The 22,487-nt window shown below is 45.3% G+C and overlaps 1 long non-coding RNA gene across 4 annotated transcripts in view; it reads left to right on the top strand.

Moving 5' to 3' along the window:
• LOC113603397 (uncharacterized) overlaps positions 1 to 5,189 on the top strand; it is a 59,804-nt gene extending 54,615 nt beyond the window's left edge. For 2 of the 4 annotated variants that reach the window (XR_008290385.1, XR_003424970.2), the window contains exon 3: positions 651 to 3,928. This is a non-coding gene — a long non-coding RNA (uncharacterized LOC113603397). The other 2 variants (XR_008290386.1, XR_008290387.1) reach the window with 2 other exon arrangements.
• Positions 5,190 to 22,487: the final 17,298 nt, after the last annotated feature.

The raw sequence follows: 22,487 nt of genomic DNA, 5'->3' as shown, positions 1-22,487 counted from the left end.
GTGTGCTTACAGTGAGTTTCAGCATTGCATGGGCCAAAAAACCTAAAATCTTAAAAGATGAAGCTCTTAGATCATTCATTGAGAAAGAAATGATTCCTATTTTCCAAATAACCATTAGAAAGGTGATTTGTTCATTCATTCAACAATAGGGATTGTGTATATACTATGTGCCAGGAGCTATGGAAGTCTTTAGAGAGATGGGGGTAAATGCGATGGCTTTAAAGAGTTGACAGGCAAGAGCAGTGATGTGAAAATAAATGCTCACCTCTAGGACAGAAAGAGTCCCACAGGGAGTGGGAGAAGGGGGAGAAGCCGGGCAAGACATGGGCCGTCAGATGGGGTAGCATCTTGCTGTACACATCAACCTATAAACTGAGCCCCGGAGAGCCTGGGCTTTGAAGTCAGATGCACCTGTGTCTGAACCTCGGGTTAGTATGACTTGGGCAAATTGTTTTCTTAACCTCAGTTTCCTTATCTGTCAAATGGAGATAATAACAATACTCGGTTCATGGTTGTTTTGAAGATTTCAGTGAGATAATGCATGTAAAGCTCTCAGCACAGAGCTCGGGACCTGGTAAGCACTCAACAGTGCTAGAGAAGTTTCACTAATCATTTCGGTTATGCTATTTTATGATTATTTCGTTTTACAGAATTTTCTTAAGAAGGCTCCACACCCAATGTGGGGCTTGAACTCACGACCTTGAGATCAGGAGTCGCATATGCTACCGACTGAGCCAGCCGGGCACCCCTCTTAGTTTATACTTAAGAACAACGTTGTGCTCTAGGCAGAAAAGCACATCCGTCATCCCCAAAGAGAGGAGTAAGTCATCGGGGCAGTTATTTTAGCTTCAGCCACCTGATGGACTCTTATTTATGGCTTCTTCGTTGTACGTATGCTTGGTTTTGAGGTGTCTTACCAATAGTATTACTAAGTCCTTCATTTCCTATATGCACAAAAGCAGTGAGATTGTTGAACGTGCCACTTAAGAGATGTATCTGCTCATAATGGAAATGAGAGCAAAGATTATTTTTTTAAAGTTGAAAGTGAGAAAATGCAAAATTCTCCATGTGCGTTTGAGGCAAAGCATTGGAGAGTGGGGATGACGATACATATAAAGTGCTTAGAAACAACCTTTGCACATAGTAAGCACCCAAGAAGTATCTTCCATTACCACCACCACCACCACCATCATCATCATCATCATCATGCGGAACAAGGAGGGAATCATACAGTATATGGAAGATTTTGAGCTGATGCACTCTGCAGTTACAGCCAGAGGCAAGGACAGCTGAAAAGCAAATTGGAGAAAATCCCAAGGATGTGGCCACAGCTGAGCATCAGCCTTGGCTACCTCATGCAAATTTAGGACCCTGCTGGGGATTGGAGAACACAAGGGCTTAGCTTATGGGAAGTGGAAATTGCCATTGGGCGATGTTTGTTGCAAGCCATGGAGGTCCCATTGATTTAAGGTTCATTTAAATGTGTTCCTTGGGTGATCGGGCTCTGGATCCCATAAGGTCTCTGAGACACTCAGGGACACCATCTGGGGCAGAAGGGTCATTTGCCTAAACAGATTTCCAAATTGCGAAGGAGAAGAATGTATGAGAGCAGCAAGGAGCGTGGTGGCTTTGCACATGGATACTGCAAATGTAAACTCTTATTGGACACCTCAGACTGATAAATTTTATATCAACCACTCACCTTTGTTGAGCATGTATGATGCGCCCAGACTGTGTTCTAAGTATATTTCGTGGACGTTCACCCAAACTCTAAGAGCGAGATACTGTTGTGTTCCCATTTTACAGATGTGGAATCTGAGGTGCAACTTGCTTAAGGGATCCAGCCAGTCAATTTTGCAAGCAAGAGGTGAATCAGGCAGTCTGCCTCCAAAGCGCATGCTTTTACCTAACTGATTTACAAATGTCCTTTTAACATGACCTATTTTTAAGCATAAAAGTTTCCACATTATCATGACACCTATCACTCTTAGGGAAGCATGGCTGTTGAAGGCGAGGAGAAAGCCATTTGATTTAGAAAGAAGCACATCATTGACCCTTGAGTGGGTGGTTTCTGCAAAGCGCTGGGATGGCAGCCAGACTGTCAGGGCTTACCGGAGTCAAGGGAGGTGAGAGAAGGAAGGCCTCCATGTATATATCACTTCCGGGAGTTTGGCAGTAATAGGTGAGAAAGAACTAGAATTACAGCTACAGGGAGCAGCCGACCATGTGAAGGCTTGTTTTTTTTCTTCTCCCCAAGGTGATTGAAGACACATTGGAAAGAAGGAGAGGGTGCTGGTGGAGGGGAAGAAGATAAAGATGTTGAAGAGGAAGGCAAGATGTTGCGAATAAACATCTGGGAAGGGAGAGCACTCGGGGCTAGAGAGCAGAGGGTTTGAAGTCCGGCTGAATTTGGAAGAGATGTTTTGGGTTTCACTTGTTAGTGATCCCCTGATGAATCATGGTTTAAATTTTCCGTTATCTGGACTCACCTTGTCCTGAAAGCCCACATTCTCCTGGTGTGGATGGTCCGTTATCTAATTTTAGGAGAAGTGGGTGTGTGTCCCACAGCTGCTACTCGATAGCTGTGTGTTCTTGGACAAATAAGTCTCTTCTTGTCTCTGAGCCTCAATTTCCCCATCTGTGGAGTGGCGGAGGCCAACTACAGGTCCTGGGTCCTTCCACCTGCAACGGGATGAACTTCCGATATGAACAGAAAAATATCCTGCCATTTTAGGGAAGAGATTAATTCCCTTATTGTGTGATTTTTGCTTGAGTGGGAGAAGCAACCACAGTCACTTCCCTCTGCAGGAGAGCGGGTGATTTGGCCAGAACGTAAAGTGGGTCTGCATTATTTATAAATGTGTGTAATGTTCGTTCAAATGGATTAATTTGTTACCACGATTCTAAGGGCATCATTCCAAATACTATAAAAACGTATGTCCTTCACTAGCCATATACATACCTGAGCCTCAGGTATGCTCTCTCGTTGCTGGAGAGAAGGGCACGGTCATTTGAATACACAAGTCCACCCACTGGGAGTGGGACTGCCAATCTCCCTAAAAGCCTAGTTCTCAGGAAGGAGGACAAAACGGTGTACTTTTGCTGCCAACCACCTGTTGTTAACAGCATTTAATGGGTAGAATTTCCCCCACCAGAACTAGAACTCGACAGATGCATAGAGTGCCTACTGTGTGTCAGGCACCAAACAGGAAAATGGGGACCGTAGATATCAGTCTTGCTGATCGAAGCCTGTGACCACAATACAAACACAAAACAGGAAACCATGACAAGTATCTGACTATCTGGTGTGCAGCCATTTGGAACACAAGGGGTGCAGCGCGTCAGCTAGAGGTGTGTGTGTGTGTGTGTGTGCGGTCAGTATGGAATAATAAATAGGTGGTATAATAGGGTTGAAGTGTTTGCAGCAGGCACCCAGGAGAGGCGTGCACAATTACACCGTTATCTCGTTATGGATAGATTATTGCTCAAGAATACTTATACCTACTGATCCCGCAGCTCCGACAACGCACACACACACACACACACACACACACACACTCCTACCTCTACAGCACCTTGGTGTGTACTATGGCCCTAAGCCAGCCCTTTGATTCGAGATGCAGGTAGCATTCTATAGAAGCAGTTCTCACAGTGTGGTCTGGGGACCTTTGAAGTTGCCCTCAGAACCTTTGCAGTCACAAGGGGCCCCAGGCTCAGAGGGGCCCTGTGTTCAATGTAATTATTGCTCTGCTGTGGCTGTCTTGAAATTCTCACTAACTTTTGGACAAGGGACCCCCACGTTTTCGGTTGCACTGGGATTATGTAGCCGGTCTTCGTTGTTTGAGATCCTTTCATGGGGCTCATGAGCTCAAAACTATTTTAATAATGATAATGATACATTATTTGCCTCCTTTTTTCTCATTCTTAACACAAGAACACGGTGGAATTTTCTGGCAGCTACATGACGTTTCCAGCAGCTAATGCAACAGACTGAATGCAGAAGCAGATCTGAGGACCCAGCTCTTTTCTCTGAAGCCAGGCATGAAGGAGATTGACAGAAATGAAAAACAATGCTAACTCTTCCACTGCACATCGTTTGCTTTTGGAAAATATAGCCAGTTTTCATAAAAAGCTTGGTGTGCAATGGGTTTTTTAAATTGTTTTGAAACGAATTAACTAATGATTTTTTTTTCCTCAGTTTTAGTTTTTAACACATTAAATCTCAACAGATAAAACTCACGAAAAACAAAGTTTTGGAAGATTATCAATAAATTCTAAGAGTGTGAAGGGTGAGCTCCCGGCTAGCCTGGTTGGTAGAGTGAGTGACTCTTTAATCTTGGGGTTGTGAGTTTGGTGCAGTGATTACTTAAAAATAAAATATTAAAAAAAAAAGAGTATAAAGAGGTTTGGAGTTCAAAAAGTTTGAAAGCCACAGCTCTGTAGATATTTACTATTTCTGTTGGAGGAAAGAAACTATTGAGGAAATGTGATCGGAAGGTATAGTTTATCTTTGTTTATACTTGTTGTATTAGTCAGGGTCCTCCAGAGAAACAGAACCAACAGGAGAGATATATCTATATATCTGTGTCTATATGTTTATATCTATATCTGTATCTGTATCTATATCCATATATCTATCTAAAAATGGAGATTTGTTATAGGAATTGGTTCATACAACTTATGGAAGCTGAGAATTCCCACGATCGGCTGTCTGCAAACTGGAGACCCAGGAAAGTCGGTGGTGTAATTCATTATGAGCCCAAAGGCCTGAGAAGCAGGAAGGGCAATCATAGAAAGCCCAGTCTGAGTCTGAAGTAGAAGCAGGAGAACCAGTGTCCAAGGGCATGAGAAGATCCCAGTGCAGGCAGAGAGCAAATTCACCCTTCCTTTGCCTTTTGTTAGATTCATACCCTCAACGGATTGGATGAGGCCCACCCACGTTGGTAAAGATGATCTTCTTTACTGGGTGCACCAATTCAAATGCTAATCTCTTCCAGAACACCTTCACAGACACACTCAGAAACGTTTCGCCAGCTATCTGGGCATCCCTTACCCAGTCAAGGTGATGCACAAAATTAACTGTCACACTGGTTCGTTGATGTAAGTACATCAATGTCTATGAAAAAATGAGGCAGACACAATCTGTTCCTTACCGTTGCACTTCTGCAGAATTTCCCAAAGTGTCATCCAACACAAATCACTTGCTTTACTTGTTTTTCTCTTCCATAAAAGTTTCAGGGGCTCCCGGGTGACTCAGTCGATTAAGTGTCTGACTTCGACTCAGGTCCATGATCTCATGGTTCATGAGTTCAAGCCCTGCATTGGGCTCTGTGCTAGCCTGGAGCCTGCTTCAGATTCTGTGTCTCCCTCTCTCTCTCTCTCTGCCCCTCCCCTACTCGTGCTCTGTCTCTCAATAAATAAAAACATAAAAAAAATTTTTTTTTAATTAAAAAAAAAATAGTTTCAGACTGGCTGGGTCTGGGTTACATCTGGCCACTGGAGTGTTCCAAAATGGAAGAGCTCCTTCAAGAGGCAGTGAACACCTCTTCCCTCAAAGGGTCCAGGCAGAAGCCAGCTGTTCACCTCCAGATGGGTTGCTGCCCCTGCTTCCTATGGGTGCTGGAGAAGGTTTGGCGTGAGGCATAGTTGACCTCTGAGGTCCCTTGCACTTCTGGCATGTTAGATGAGAAAGTCCTTTGCCTTACCAAGTTCAAACTCCCTGGTTGAAGTGATCATGAATGGGCCCATATCTTAAGAGGAAGACAGAGAGAGAGAGAGAGGACATTTTGTCAGCATCAAAGCAGTGGTACAGTCACTAGAGATTCCAATCTTCCTTATGCGACCGAGGTATCAGCTGTAGCCTGAAGAGAGAACTTTCTCCCAGGGACGTGTGCGAGAGAGAACGGGGTTGATGGGACAGAGTGGGAATAGGAATTGTGTGTTCACATTCTGATGACTCTGACTCACCGAGGTTGACATTTAAAAAAAATTTTTTTTTAATGTTTATTTAATTTTGAGAAAGACAGAGTGTGAGTGGGGGAGGGGCAGAGAGAGAGAGACAGACAGACAGACAGAATCTGAGGCAGGCTCCAAACTGTCAGCACAGAGCCCGACACAGGGCTCGAACTCATAAACCATGAGATCATGACCTGGGCCAAAGTCAGCCACTTAACCAACGGAGCCACCCAGGCACCCCGAGGTTGACATTTTTTTAAGTCACTGATATCTCTCTTCCCTGTTTGGGGCCCCCTTTCCTTCACTTTTAGCACCAAAGTCCTGACAGGCTTTTTCCCCACTTGCCTTTTGAAAATCCATCTTATAAACGAATGCTAAGGTGCTTGCCTGTTAATAGTTTAACACATTACCCTTGGAAAAGAAACAAGGAGATCCTGGAGATAATATCTCTACCCCGAAGAACAAATCTCCTTAAGCAGGAAATTTTAGATGCTGGGCAGGCTGTCCAGACATTTGGGGGAAAGAACCATGCCTATTGCTTTCAAGGGGTAATCAATTATGTCTGTCCTCCCTTCCTCTCTGCATCCGCCTTTCCTTATTCACTCCCACTTTTCCTCTTCCATACAAGCCTCTGTTATATCTGAGGAGTAGCCTAGGTATTGGGATTCGGAGATGAATAACTTGGCATCACTGACGACTTCACCAGAGACAGGGGAGCGGATCACGCGATGCACTGAGACAAGGCTGTAAGGGAGGCTGTCCTCACTGCTAGTGCAGTTTGCCTGGGGTGCAGAGGAAGGATGATCCCTTGACCTGACTGGCTTGGAGGGGGATGTGGGTGTTTATCAGGGGGAGCAAGAGAGCAAGGGGCTCCAGGCCCAGGGAGGTGAAGTGAGGTGCCCGAGTTCACACTGGTTATGTTGCTGGACCAACACTGAACCTGGTCTGGTTCCACAGCCTGCACCCTTGACCTGTATGTGGTACTGCCTTTGCCCAAACCGCCAGCCATTCAGTGTGGCCCGGCATAGGGTGAGGTGGGGGGAGAGAGTGGCCAGGAACGAGGCCACGGTCAAGGTTTCACACAGCATCCCTTTAGTCGTCCAGGGAAACAGAAAAGCACGGTAAACATTTATGGACCAGAGAAAAGTAAGGCCCAACTCTTTGAGGTGTTGTTAACTTATATTCATGTCCCGAGATGATATTCATTGAATGCCTGCCCTGCGTCTGGACAGCTATCACTCCCTCCCTCTCGAGCTCACGCCTCACATCTTCACAGTCTCCATGGCGTAGGTGGGGACAGTCTTACTGAGCTAAGCAGGATTCACCGTTGAGGGCTCATCGTCATTTCCACCGGAGCTGTATGTAGCTCTTCGTCACTTCCTTCAAAGACCTTTTGCCCCTTCTGACGAATAACCCCACGCGTCTTTTCTTTCCTCTTTTCCTTCCTCTTGCTCCCTGCGTCCAGGTTCAGAAGGAATGTGAATTGACCCCCGGGGAAGGTTTCCTGCAGTGGGGAGGATGGCCCGGCCCCTACACTAGCCAAACAAGCAGGAGTTGACCCATCGGTGCCATGCACTCCTTGCTACAGGGTTTTGGTCCCCATTACCTGCCTGACGCTGGCTGACAGCTACTGTTCCACAAGCAGAGGCTCAGGAGAATGGCCCACCCCTCCCGCAAGAATGCAAACAATCAGCTATGAATTTCCAGTGGGACGAACAGGAACCCATTCAGCCAGGAAATCTAAATTGAACAGGATTAAGTCACTCAAGCTCCCTGGCCCCGCTTAACTTCCAGGACTGTAGATGATGCTGTGTTCCTGTTTGCGACCGTTTTCACAGCTGGTCTCCAGAGGGTATCTCACTTGTAAATGAGGTGTTCTGTCTGTGCAGGAGGCACTCTGTGGTGGGTCAGCCCAAGGACTAGGGAGCCAGACAGTCTGGGTTTGAATCCCATGTCTTTCCCTTGCTGTGTGGACAGGTTTCCCATCTCTGGAAACTATGTCTCAGTTTCCTCATCTATGAAATGGGAATCATAACAGTACCAGCCCCATGCTGTTGTTTCATGGTATTATGAGAATTAAGCGAGTTGATACTAGTGATGTGCTTAGAACTACGCAGGACAAACACTTTTAAGGGTTAAAGTAATGAAATAAATATGTTTCATTATCCAGCTACGGGTGGTACTTGCCCCTGTCTCCTTCCTTCAGGACGTCTGTCGTTCGACAGAGGGCACGGATTTAGGGAAGAGGCTACGAGCAGGGATTTAAGAATTAAACTGCCTCCGTTCAGATCCTCCTTCACCTCTTAATGGTGGGTTGTCACCTAATCTCTCTGCTCCTCAGTTTCCCCGTCTGTAAGATGGGGGCTCTAATTGTACCTATTTCTCAGGAGGGGCATGGGGAACGAATTCTGTCAAGTTCTTAGTGTAGTATCTGGCACAAGTAAGTACTCAATAAACTTTAGCTGTTATTGTCAGGCACTCCAAAACAAGTGGCTTATAAATGCACCAGTTTCGAGCGCACAAACAACAATAATGCCAAAGCAAACGCCCCGAGAAAGTGTGGCCAGAGCCTCGAGGCAGCTCCTAGGGGCTGGCCGTGTGCGAGCCGACAACGACAACGAGCGTGGCGGCTTGGCAAGGCGTGGAAGAACCCAGCCACTCTGCATCTGAGCCCTGGCTCTCCTCCTTGCGAGAGGTGTGGCGTCGTGGGGCCGGTTACCATCTACAAACCTCAATTTGTTTCCTTCCTCCCTCCCTTCCTTCCGTTAATAAATATTTATTGAGTGTCTACTCAGCAGAGGCACAGTGCTGAGTGCTGGGTATTCCCCCAGTGCACAGGCCGCTGGCGGACCACGGGCAGAGCGTGTGCTGGCCTGGGGGCCTGCTGCTAAGTGTGTGCGCAGTCAACACGCGGCTCGTGCGAATTTGCTCTCAAATACCCTTAGTTCGCCTCTTTCTCTGGTCTCATCAGCCTTTCTTATGAAGAAGGTGACTGGTTCTGACTCCTTTCTCTGGCCCAGACGAGGTGCTTAGGCAGGTCAGGAGAACGATTGTTCAAGGTTACTCGTTTTGTTTCTGCGGTGGAAAGTGAAGCAGGGATCTTTTCCCTCTGTAAATTTAGGAATACTATCAGTAGATTAGTCATCCAAGAAATTAAAAATCAGAAAGCAGAGTCTACTGAGTAGACTCAATTAAGATCTCCCCTTGATCTTATTTAGTCCTGGGCCCCTTTCAAAGCAAATCTGACTGGCATGCAATCCTTCCGTCTAGGACAAAATTTCCCCAGTTAGGTTCTGTGGAACGCCATATCCTCAAACTGTTGATAGGAAATGAAAAAGGAATGAAATTATTGAATTTCTTTCCTGCAGACCGCCTGCACTTTCTCAATACACTGATGCGTATTATGATCTCGTATGTAGTACTTCCCGAGATGATTTGGCTAAGGAGCCTTTCTCCTGCAGCAATAGCTACATCTTGTAATATTGCCTTTCCTCAGAGAACAGTCTAAGAAATGCCCATCCGTGAGATCTCATGGGCCGGTCTGTGCTCCTGTCAGACCAGAACTGGCCCTTTTAATGCTAGAGAATGAACAGAGAGTTCTTTGTGAAGGGCGGCCATCCACTTGCCGGCTTGGCTCTCTTTGACAGAAGGAGACCCTCAAGCACTGCGAGGAACCGTTGTCCCGGGGGACAGGGCATCTTTGCTCCATCTGCTTTCTGCTACTGCGGAGTTCTCCTTATTTCCTATGGCCAGCAGACAACCTCTCTGCAGTTGGTGGTTTGGATGAGAATATTTATCTTCCCCAAACAGCTATGCAACTTCCTCTCCTCCAGTTGGGAGGTCAAGTTGACCAAGAGAGGAGGGAAGCGCTTACAATGGGAAATAAAACCTTGTAGTTATTTTTACTCCTGACAAGTGTGTGACCTTGAGAAAGGACTAAACCATTCGTGTGAGCCTTGATTTCCTCATCTGTAAAATGGCAATAATAATAATAGTGCTCCTGTCATGTGTTGTCTGAGGAGCGAGATACTGCCTTCAAAGCACCTGGCACTGTATCAGCGGAACATACGTCTGCAGTTAATATTAATGTCGATTGTAATTGTTGTTAGTGTTGGTTCCTCATTTGTGTTTTCCTGTGCGTGTGTGTGTGTGAGAGAGAGAGAGAAAAGAAGAAGAAGAAGAAAAAGAAGAAGGAGGGGGAGGAGGAGAAGGAGGAGGAGGTAGAAGGGGAGGGGGAGGGGGAGGAGAAGGAGAAGGGAAGAAGGAGGAGGAGGGGAAAGAGGAAGAGGAAGAAGGGAGGGAAAAGAAAAGCAGGTGCAACACTTAGGATATAAAAGGGATTCCATCTTGCAAAGGAATATTTACATTAAAATGGAAAATGAATAAACTTCCTACTAATGCTGAGTCTTTCACCTAAAGAGATCATTTATCAATGTGATCCTAGGTCGACTCCTAGAAACCAATATTACTGGTTATAGATTAACTCGTATCTTAGTTTATACATTAGTCTCTAGAGAATCTTATTAGTAGGAGTCAATCCCAAAAAGCTTACTTTGCATGGGATGTGCCTTGTGAATATACCATGGTACCCAGAACACCAAACTCATGGATAGGGTTGTGTGCTGGGTTCTGATTCTAAGGAAAGTGGCCTAGATTGCCTCAAGGGGTTTTTCATGAGGCCTCTTGACCATAGCCTAGATGAACTATCCTGGCCAGGACTCTTTCTCTTTCTCTCCCTGCCTCCTTCTTTCTCCTCTTCCCATAGCTTCCCCTCCCTCTCCTGCCCTCCCCTTGCTCACAGACAGGAATGAATAAGCCTAAACCCATTCTTGCTTATTCCATTTGTCTTTGTATATATCCAGTGGAGACTACTGTCTTAGGGTCGTTATGTTAATGTGGTTATGCTCTTTATTTTTATTTTATCTGTTTTCGACATGGGGAGGATATGAATGTCATGTTTTAAGGTTACCATTTTGCTTCCATGTTCTTGGACCACTAGTTGAAGTCTCCCTTACATTCAAGAGCATTTTTTAATACAACGGTATGTTGTGTTGTAGTAATATAATAAACATTTGGGTGTAAAGAAAGACTAAGACATATGTGAACCAAATTGGGAGTCAAAGATAATATTAGGCTTTACCATAAAGGAATCGGGATTATTTATCTAGGGAAACAAACATTATGGACAAGAAACACACAAAGATCTTTTATGTTGAATGCAGTACTTCATTACTTTTCTTTAGCCAATGAACATATCGTACAAGAGTGTGGCAAGCACTATACACATATTTCACATAACTCTCATAAATCTCACTTAAACCTTACAAAATCCCTGAAAACCAAGTTGTGTCTGCAACTGGGATTCCAATGGATTAAGGAATTGCCCCCAAACAGTACCACTCGGTCTAAACCAAAGTGGGGGCTTCTTCCCCGAAGGAACTATTCCTTGTCTACAAGGTTGTGCCTATACTAGGATGACTGTCCTGATCCAGATATGTGTTGCAAAGGACAGCCTTACCCATGCCCTGGACTATCTCAAATGAAAGGGTCAGGGCCTTTCACAAAAACAAGTACAAGCTGGGTTTCATGGGACCTGGGGCCAAGAAGAGTCTTCTCACCAGCCCTCCCTGACCTCTCTCTATCTGTGTGTGTGTGTGTGCATATGCAACTCTTCTATTGTGAGGTCCTCATGATCTGAGGATCTACTGTGAGGTCCTCATGATCTGAGGACTCATTCATCCATTCCTTCAACAAGTGTTTGTTGAATTCTTATGTGACATGGAGATCACCGATAACCTTGACAGTGGTTTCATCAGAATGGAGAGGATGAAAGCCTGATTGGAGAGAGTCAAAGAAAGAACAAGAGAAGGAATAGTAGGGACAGTGAATATGGAAAGCTCAAGGTGTTTTGCTCTATGTAAACAAAGGTGGTGGGAGTGGAGGGACGTCCCACACACCCCATGAAAAGATGAGGAATGTGGGGGACGGGGTCTGGTGTACAGTGGAGGGTTTAGCCTCAGATTCAACTCCAGCAATAGGAGGGAGGCAGAATAGGGCTGCGAATCCTGGCAAGTGGATTGGTTCGGCAGTGGCAGCATGCATGTCTTGGCTTGGGGGCTGCTAGAGCAAGTACCCCAGGCTGGGAACCTTAACAATGGACATCATTTTCTCACAGGTGTGGAGGCTGAGGTGTCCAAGATCAAGGTACTGGCAGATTTAGTTCTTGGTGGGGACCCTCTTCACGGCTTGCAGATGCCCTCTTCTTGCTGTGTGCTCACATGACCTTCCCTTGGCTGAGAGACAGAGAGAGACAAAGAGAGAGACAGAGAGAGATGAACAGTCTTGTGTTTCTTTCTCTTTTCATTCATGTATTACTTATTTATTTTAAAAATGTTTATTTATTTTGAGCGACAGAATGTGAAAGAGATTGAGAGAGAATGAGCAGGGTATGGGCAAAGAGAGAGAGAAAGAGAGAAAATCCCAAGCAGGCTCCGCACTGAGCACAGAGCCTGACTCGGGGTTCAATCTCATGACTGTGAGATCATGACTTGAGTCAAAGTTAAGAATCAGACATTTAACCGATTGAGCCACCCAGGTGCCCCTCTTTCTCTTTTTATAAGGGTGCTGAGTGCCCTATCCTCATGACCTTATCTAACCCTAATCACCTCCCAAAGGACCCAACTCCAAATGCCATCACACTGAGGACTAGGGGTTCAACATATGAATTTGGGGGATGCAAACATTCAGTCCATAGTATTCTGGAAATTTTGTTTCCATGTTCTCGCTGAAAGAAGGAAAAAAGGTTCTCAGATGTGAGTGAGGCTATGTGAGAAAATTTGGGAATGTTGGAGAGAGTGGGACAGTGACTAAAGACATCTAGTGTGAGTGCTGAGAGACATTAGAACCCAGGAGGATGGTGAGTGTGAATTTAAAGTGAAGTCAGGCAGTGTGGTTTTGTGTGTTTTTCCAGCCACGTTCAAAGTGATGCAAGCACCAAGTAGGAAGAGAATTGGACTGAGCAACCTTGACCTAGCAAAGCAAATACAGTGAAGTGAGTCTAGGATGCATGCAAGAAAGTTAATATAATAATGGAATTTAATCTGGGTGAGGAGGGAAGTGATGGGTGATAGGCCACGAAAGGTAATAGATTTCAGGGAGTTGCAGAATCATGGGAGTCCAGGTACTGGAGGGGTGAACTGGGAAGTTAGAGAGTGGGAGAGGGTAGCAATAGGAAATGACAAAGTCAAGGCTGACCATGAGAGTGAGTGGCCATGGTAGAGTGTAGAATGAGGTCATTGGAGCAAAAGTCAAGGAACTGAGCTGCCAGGACATTCGAAAGATTTTGTCTACGAATACTGAAATCATCAGGAATTGTGACAAGAGCAGTAGCTAAGACAATGACCATGAACCAGGAGTTAAAGCATCAAGAAAAGGGGAGGAATAACCCTGGAGTCTGCAATGGCCACAACAAGGAGGGGAAGTGAGTAAACTAGTCCGATGGTTCGATGGGGATTTTTAGGAAGGGAGTGTGATCTCAAAAGCGGCTCAAGGAGCAAAGAACAGAAGCCCTCTCCTTCACAGTCCAGTGTTAGAAGGAGGGTTGGAGAGAACCTACCACCATCTGAGAGGATTTCGGGGGAGGGAAGGTCCCTCAGAGGGTTCAATTAGAACAGTGATTCTCGGGGCATCTGGGTAGTTCAGTCGGTTAAGTGTCCAACGTTGGTGGAAGTCGTGATCTCATGGTTCGTGAGTTCAAGGCCTATGTAGGGCTTTCAGCTGTCAGCTGGAGCCTGCTTCATATCCTCAGTTTCCCTCTCTCCCTTCTCTCTCTGCCGCTCCCCCTCGCCCCCTCTCTTAAAAATAAATAAATATTAAAAAAAAAAAAAGAACAGTGATTCTCAAAGTGTAGTTTAGGAAAGTTCAGGAACTCTAGGGAGTCTCTGAGGCCCTGTCAGGGATCCACAAGTCAAAAACTATTTTCATAGTAAGACTACAATATTATTTGCCTTTTCACTCTCATTCTCTCACAAGTACACAGTGGAATTTTCCAGAGGCTACATGATGTGTGATAACACCACAGATTGAATGCAGAAGTGGATAGGAGAGTCCAGCTGTCTTCTATTAAGCCAGAAGTTAAAGAGATTTGCAGACATGTAAAACAACGACATTCTTCCCATGACTTAAAAAATAGTTATTTTTCATAGAATATTTGATGGTTTTATTAGTTATTTTAAAATCATTAAGTTAATGTGAACATTTAGTTTCGAATCCAGTATGCACTGATAGATATAACCTGCACAAACAAAAGTTCTTTGGGTCCTCAGTGATTTCTAAGAGCCTCCTGAGACAAAAATGTTCAAGAACCACCGAGTGAGGGCGTAAAGGCTAATGGAATGTTCAGAAAAGAAGCTGAAGACCCTATGGGAGATTTTTCTGATGATGGGCTGTGGGCTCCAGAGCACACAACGGAAGGTTCTAAGGAGTGGGGAAGGGCTGGGAAACAGGTCAGAATGGAAACAGTCATGTGGTGATGACAGTCTGGAGGATTAAGGGCAACCTTGAGCCTTGAGCTCTGTTGATGGACAGAGACCGGGTGTGAAGGCCATAGGGAGGCCAGTCCTGAGTACCTACAGGCAGAGGGTAGTGATGATTTTGTGGGTGCTGCCAGGAAGCCAGGAGCATGCCGAGCCAGCTTGTGCTGGGAAAGACGTGGCTCCAGGAGACCAGCCATCTTACATAGTCTTTGAATTCTTTTTTTTTGTGTGTTTTAATGGGGGTAGGGGGGGCGTTGACATTTCGTTTGTTTATTTTTGAGAAACAGAGTGAGGCAAAGCATGAGCAGGGGAGGGGCAGAGAGAGAAGGAGACACAGAATCTGAAGCAGGCTCCAGGCTCTGAGCAAGCAGTCAGCACAGAGCCCGATGCAGGGCTCGAACCCATGAACTGTGAGATCATGACCTGAGCCGAAGTTGGACGCTCAACCAACTGAGCCACCCAGACGCCCCTAGTCTTTGAATTCTTGAAGAGAATCTGGCTGGTGCCCCTCACCTGCTCTTGGGTCAGGTGCCCTCTCCCAAGACTGGTCACCTGTCACAAGTTGTAGGATGATCCACTACCCCATCCTGCAAAATCTGAGGTGTGCAATGGTTCCTAGAAAGGAGGGTATGGTCTGGGCAGGCATTCCCAAATGCCTATTACAATGACTAAGGGAAATGAAAAAAAAAACAACAACAACTTTTTTTTGGAGCAACTCTGAGTATTTATTTGGAATGTTTCCCATTTAGTCTGGCCTGAAGGTGCAGAGGTGGATTGAGCATGTGCTGATCTTACATTGTGACACAAAAAAATTGGGGTACACGGTCTGCTATGAACTTCTTCCGTTGCCTCTGGATGCAAAAGGCCCTCTGAGAGGGGAATCGGGCAATACAATGTCAGCATCTTTGGATGTGGCAGTGGTGAGTGGGGTGATGTACACAGCCAGATTCCTGCAGCAGTGGAGATAGACAGATTTGCACCAGTAGTTGGCTGGTGGAGGGGCTAGCCCAAAGAATCTTTAGGTCCAGTCTGCCATTTTGCACAACTTCAGAAGACGCTATTCACACTGTAATTCAAGCGACGGATGTCCCCTATAGTTGTGTAATGCACAAACCCTGACATGGGAACCCTCCCTGTGCGTGTCAAAATCTGACTTTGACAGTGTTCACCCAGACACCTTTTCATTATAGTCTCAACACATGAATGTATTGCATTTAACAATGTTTAAATCTTTCAAGCAGATCAGCACAACATCATAGTCACAGGAAAGATAAAACAGTTTGCAAACATGAACATTCAGTGAAGAAAAAATAAGATTTTAAATAATGTGTTTAAATGTGCCATATTTGGAGAATGTGCTCAAAAGAGCATTTATGTCTCCTACCCTGTCCCAACAAGCTGTGAGTAGGAACATAAATCAATTTCCCTCTCCACTGGATAATTCCAATCTGCCTTCAAAATATAGTAGGGTTACTAGTTATCACCCATTTATATATTTTTTTAGTTTATTTATGTATTTTGAGGGAGAGAGAGAGCTGAGTGGGAAAGAGGAGCAGAGGAAGAGGGAGAAAGGGAATCTCAAGCAGACGCCATGCCCAGGGTGGAGGTGGGGGTGGGGGCGACACAAGGCCCAACCATGACCATGTGGGGCTCAATCTCACAATTGTGAGATCATGACCTGAGCCAAAACCAAGAGCCAAATGCTGAACCGACTGAGCCACCCAGGCGCCCCAGGGATCACCCATTTTAAAGTCATCAGACCATCAAGTCAACAGAGTATCTCTTGACCCTGCATCCCATCCAGGTTCAGCCCCACTTCTCTGCTTCCCTTCATGGCAGAACTCTTGAAAGGAGTTGTTAGTGTTCCCTGTCTCCTTCTCTTCAACTCTATCTCCTTTCAGCCCACTCTGATGGGATTTCTTCCCACACCACTTCACTCAAAAGGACCCTTATCAAGATCACCAATGTGGCTTTGTCAAAGAAAAGTTAATCCTCTGTTCTCATTTCACCTTTTGACAGCATTGGACATACTTGACCAAGCCTTCCTTCCAGAACACTTTCTTCTTTAGGACTCTGTCTCAGACTCCCTTGGACTTTCCCGTCTCATTAACAACTCATTTCTTTTTTTTCCTCTGCTGGTTGCTCTTCTTCTATAAGACCTCTCTATAATTTCTGGCTTCTGCTTTCCGTCCACACTCACTCCCCAAGGCATTGCACATAGTCCCTTGGTTTTCAATGCTGTTTATATACACTGATGGGTCTCAAATTTACCCATCCCTCAATGCCATCTCATATATTCAAATGTCTATTTGACATCTCCGCCTGGCTCTCCTCAGGCATTTCAAACATAACAGAGCTGCCACAGAACTAGGGATTCTCCTTCTAAATGCACTCTCCATTCTGTCTTTCCCATCTCAGTAGTGGCACCGCTATCCATCCCATTGCTCAAACAAAAAAGTCAAAGCCTTACCTGTGACATGTATCTTTCTTCATGTGGCAAATCCATCAGAAAGTTCCATCGTCTCCAATTCCATGTTTTACAAATAGAATTGTTCCAGACCGAATCCAAGCATCATCATCTCTTCTTTGGTCTACTGAGGCCACCTCCGCAAAGTGACTGCCAACCCTCACTTTTGCTCTTTTTCTAGTTCATCTGCAACCTGTTAGCCAGAGGGATCTTTCTAAAGCAGAAATCGGATCATGTTACTTCATTCCTAAAACCCTCTGATGACCTCCAACTGTGGCCAAGCTCTTACCCTGACTTACCAGGTCCTTTACGATCTGACCCGGAGCTGTTTCTTGGACCTTATTTTGTTCCCCTCTCCACCTTGTTGCCAAGCTGTAACCACAATGGTTTTCTTTTCACCCTTCTTACTTGTCAAGCTTCTTCTTGACTCAAGGTCTCCGTATTGGCCATGTCTTCTGTTTGGACCATCTCGTTGTTCCTATGGATTCTTCTTTTCATCATTTAAGTCTCAGTGTCGGAGCTCTGGGCTGAAAGGCCATCCCTGCCAACCCCGGATGAAGCAGCTCTCTTCCCCACAGTCACGCCAGTGCCCCATAGCCTGTTCTCCTCGTGCACAGACCAGTACTTGAAACAATCTCCCCTAGGTGTTCATTTGCATGTTGACTGTTTGTTTTCTGCCCCTTGATGGTAGAGCCTTTGCCCTGCTCACTGTGACATCCCCAGGACTTGATACCAGTAAGTGACCCTTAGTATTTGTCAACTAACTGACTGACTTGGCACTGTGAGAAGGAATCACTGAAATCCAGATTATCCAGGGAAAATTCATGTAGGGTTGCTAAGCTCTTTTCACTTTTAAGATTTGCTCATTTAAGTCATTCTTAAAACACAGTCTCAAAATAAATACCAGCCCCTTTAGTGGAGGCCAGATACTTCCCCACACCAAAAGACAAAAAAGAGACTAAAACTAACATTCCAGAAACACCCCATGTTTGCCAAGGAAAGGATGAGGCAGACAAAAACAATTTTTTTGTTTGTATCATCAGACATTCTTCAAAAAACAAACTTCGGTTTCTTCCATGTTTGTGCTGTAGAAGTTAAAAAGAGGACAGGGGCGCCTCAGTGGCTCAGGTGGTTAAGCATCCAACTCTTGATTTTGGCTCAGGGCACGATCTCATGGTTTGTGAGTTCGAGCCCCATGTCGGGCTCTCTGCTCTCAGCGCAGAGCCCACTTTCCATCCTCTGTGTCCCTCTCTCTGCCCCTCCCCTGCTTGTGCTCTCTCCCTCTCTCTCAAAAATAAACATTAAAAAAAAAAGAAGAAGACAGAAGGAAGCCAAGCTTTTTTTCATCTGTGTGATAAGTCTTCCTGCTGTACCAAAGGTCACTGATTTTACATCCTGGTGTTGGATCAGATGCTGAGCTTATCCCTCAATGGCTCTGCCTTCATGGATGGTGCAGTGCTGTGGATGCATACTGCGTGCTTACGCAAGTTCTATGTCTAGATTGGTATGTATCCTGAGTAACGACATTAACTTATTTTATGACCAGAGCTCTGAGAACCTGAAAACCTGTGTGTTCTAACACTGCATGTACCTGGGGGACCTACCTGTGCTTCTTACAAACTCTGTGGCCAGGCATTAGCAAAGGATCTTGGATTTTCGGGGCCTCTGTTTTTCTACCTATGAAGAGGAGAAAACGTATGAAAAGGTATGATGTTTTTCTTCATTGGAATGCCTTTAAGACATTGTGTGAGACATTGAAGCAGTATGGAAGGAGGTCTAACCTTGAATGCCTGAAGTTGGCAGATACGTATTTTACACCCACTGTATACTATAGATCCTCGAGGCATTAAATACTCTGATTTTGTAAACTGAAGTGACTTTAATTATTATTCAGAGACAGATGCAGTTACCCTCACCGAGAGGGAGTATAGTGGAGTCAGGGAATCCCTGCCCTAGCCTATCTTTACCTTGTGTATAACTTCAGACAGGTCACCTTGCCCTTTCTGAACTTGGCCCGATTAGACTTCTGGGGGTAGAAATGAGTTATGAAGATGGGTTGAGCAGGCATTGTTGCGGGAACAAAGAAAAAGGAGAAAGACGCATCTCTGGAAGAGTGGGAACCGGAGGGTGGTTTTGATCCCAAGGCAGCCCAAGGAGGCCTCTGCTTCTCCCTGGCTTGATGCCCACTTGCCTCCGTATTTATGCCATAGCTTCCTTCACCTCAGTAGTGTTCAAGCTATGCAACGTCAAGCAAGGTTTTAAAGAAAAGGTTCTCTTGCTAGGGAGAAAAATGATTTGAACCTATGCTGTTCTATTGCATCGTGTCTGCTTATCCCCAGCTCTGGCCCCCCCTAGGTGCCAGCATCCCTTCCCTCACTGCGCCACCACGGGTGGCCGGGAAGTGGGTGAAGCAGGCTGGGGTCAGGAGAAATAGGGAGTATGAGTGGTGGGGACTGTGGCAAACTGAACACCCCATATCCCGTCTACAGGGAGAAGCATTATAGCAGTAGCCTGTGGTGGCTGTACCAGCCTACGGCACAAACAGTGCCACATATTTCTGATTTCCCAAGGCAAGCTGAAAATCCATATTTTTGCACGAGGTGTTCTGATATTTACATATCGGCAAGTAATTTAAAAAACGTTGACGCTACTGGGTTCAAAAAATATGCGACATCTAATATACATCTAGCTGGTCCACAGGTGGCCAATCTGCAGCTTCCAGAACCCAGAGTTTAGATAAAGTCATGACCTCTCAGCTTCTGTTCTGGATACTAGCTGTGTGTGTGTGTGTGTGTGTGTGTGTGTGTGTGTGTGTGTGTGTGTGTTCTCATTCCTGAAATGGAATCTGATTGGTCCAGTGTACCATTGCAGGGCCAGAGTTTGTCACAGAGGTTTGTCACAGAGTTTGGCTGCATTTGGGTTAGGCACCTGCCCTTGATCTTAAAGGCGTTGTCTAAGGCCTGCCTTTTCAGGAGGGACCTTGGTTGGGCCAACTTCCATTCTAGGGGCTGTGGCCATGGCAAGCTGTGTACCTGATATGTCTTATAAAGACCTAGACTGTTCACCTCCATGAATGAATGTTTACATAGAATGATCTCTGTGTTGGTTTCTCCTAACAAAATCCTGTTTCTTAAGAAAAGGCAATGTTGCAGGAGCATCTGGGTGGCTCAGTCTGTTGAGCATCTGACTCTTGATTTCAACTCAGGTCATGTTTCCCAGTTCATGAGTTCAAGCACCACACTGGGCTCCACACTGTCAGTGTGGATTCCGACACATGGGATTCTCTAGCTCTTGCTCTCGCTCTCAAAATAGATAAATAAACTTAAAAAAAAATTTGTTTTTTGAAAGAAAAGGCAATGTTCCATTGGCATTTAGTTGAAGTTTTGGTAAAAATGTGGGTGGTAACAAGTGTAAGATATTGGTGGTAGGAAGCGTTATTAGAGAGAAGCTCTGACTGATTTACACCAGTGTCGGCTACTTCTCACTTTGAGAAAATTCAGATTACAAAATTAGCAACTCTTAGGTTTAGAAGAGACTTTAACCTCTTTAAACCTCCGTTCCAGTCCTTGAATACGATTTTATGGCGTCCCCACCAAGCTGGTGTTGCCTACATTGTGGGTACTTCTCTTTACTAGGGAGTATACTTCTTCCAGAGGGAGCCTCTTTTATCCCTATCCCTGGATAGGCCTAGTGATTACATTTTTTTTTCTTATTGCACAGTGCCCAATCCATTCACGGATTCACTCATCTGATATTTACTGGGTGCACACTGTGTGCCAGGCACTGTTCTAGGATCTTGGGCAATATCAGTGAATGGAATAATTCCATGTTCTTAGAGAGCTGATGGTACGGCCTAGAAGTAGGAGGCGGTGGGAGAGAGATAAATTTTCTTAAAAAAGTAAAATCTGTAATATGTTACAAGGTTATAGATGCAGTGGAAAAAAGAAAAAGTAGAGTCTACTGAGGGGGCTTGGGAGGGAGGGCTGAGTGAGTTACAATTTCACGCGGACAGAAGAGGATGGGCCTCACTGAACAAAGACTTGAAGGAGATAAGGGAGTTAGCCATGTAGAATGAGTGTAGAATGAGTTCGAATGTAGAATGAGCCCAGCTAAGGGCTTCCTGTAGTCCTGTAGAAATAGCTCCTTTTTCACTTCCCTGACCTGCAGGATAATATAGTAATAATAATGGCTTAAGTTCTGTTGAATCCAGGCAGAGATTCTAAGCTCTTCCTCCATCTGAATTCATTACATTCTCATAACAACCCTGTGATCACTACTACTTTCCTCCTCATTTTCATAGGAGTAAACTGAGGCATAGCACCGCTAGGTAACTTGGCTAATATCCTGCAGCAAGTTACAAGAGGAGGTGGGATACAAACTTTGACCTTCTGGCTCTAGGCTTGGGCTCTGAAGACCTCAGCACAGCTGCCTTGAAGATGTCTCCCAAGTCACTGCCCCTCAAGCGTTTCTTTCCGAGGCACGTGCTGGAGCCCGGTCCTTTCCTTGTGTGTGCTTTCTGGGATGAGATTTCATCACCCCGGGGTTTGAGAATACTTTAATATCATTGGACAAGTGGGGCTCAGGGAGCTTCACCAAACCCCTTCCCTTGGGCACACCCTGACCAGCAACCCATCCTCAAACATAAGTTTTTTTAGGACACAGTGATCAAAATAAACACTTTTTTTTTTTTCTCTCAGTTTTGACATAAAAAGACACATACATCTTTTCTTCAGCAAATGTCACTGTGGTTTCAAAGCCTAAGTGTGATATTTGAGCGGGCAGCATTTTAAAAGTATTTCCTGCTCAACCATAGGCTGAAATTATACAAGCCAGTGAGTCCTGAAAACAGCTGCCTCAAATTCTTACCACCTGCAAAAAAAAAAAAAAAAAAAAAAAAAAATTGAAAATAATTTTACATTGTTTTTAATTTTGAGATTGGTTGACTTTCTCTTGTTTCACACTCTGAGGGACCCTCCAACTCACTAAACCTTCAGCTGGAAAGAGAATTTGAGAGCTTTAAAAGGGTTTTGCAAATCTAAGGGAGACTTCAGTGGAATTATATTTTCATTAATACACTTAAAACAACTGTTCCTGGAATCGGCCTGGGGACTGTTCCTTGAAACAACAACAAAAGTCCCTAAACTGTGGGACTCTAGTGAACCTTAGAATCAACCCCACGGCTTTTTGGTAGAGTTTCCCAGGGTGGGGGGACGCGTCGGAGATCCCTTGGTGGAGGTTGGGGGGTGGGGAGTGTGTTGTCTTGTGGGAGCTCCCTTGACCTGTTGCATCCTCCTCCGCTTTTCAAGTTAAGAGTTGGATTTCCTGAAATTGTTGATCTGGATGAAAGTGCAGGCGCCCCCTCCCCCTTGCTCCCCTCCCCAGCAGAGTGCGAGTCGCTGCAGGGGAGGAGGAGTGGGAGGGGTTGAGGTGGGGTGAGGTGGGGTAGGGGCTGCAGGAGAAAAACTAAAGCGATGAGCACAGGACAGGAAAAGTGGGAGGAGGAGGAGGAGGAGGAGGAGGAGGAGGAGGAG

This window comes from Acinonyx jubatus, chromosome D1 (assembly GCF_027475565.1).
Source record: "Acinonyx jubatus isolate Ajub_Pintada_27869175 chromosome D1, VMU_Ajub_asm_v1.0, whole genome shotgun sequence".
NCBI lineage: Eukaryota > Metazoa > Chordata > Mammalia > Carnivora > Felidae > Acinonyx > Acinonyx jubatus.
The sequence above is the reverse complement of the archived record's forward strand: the minus strand, read 5'-3'. Positions and strand labels throughout refer to the sequence as shown.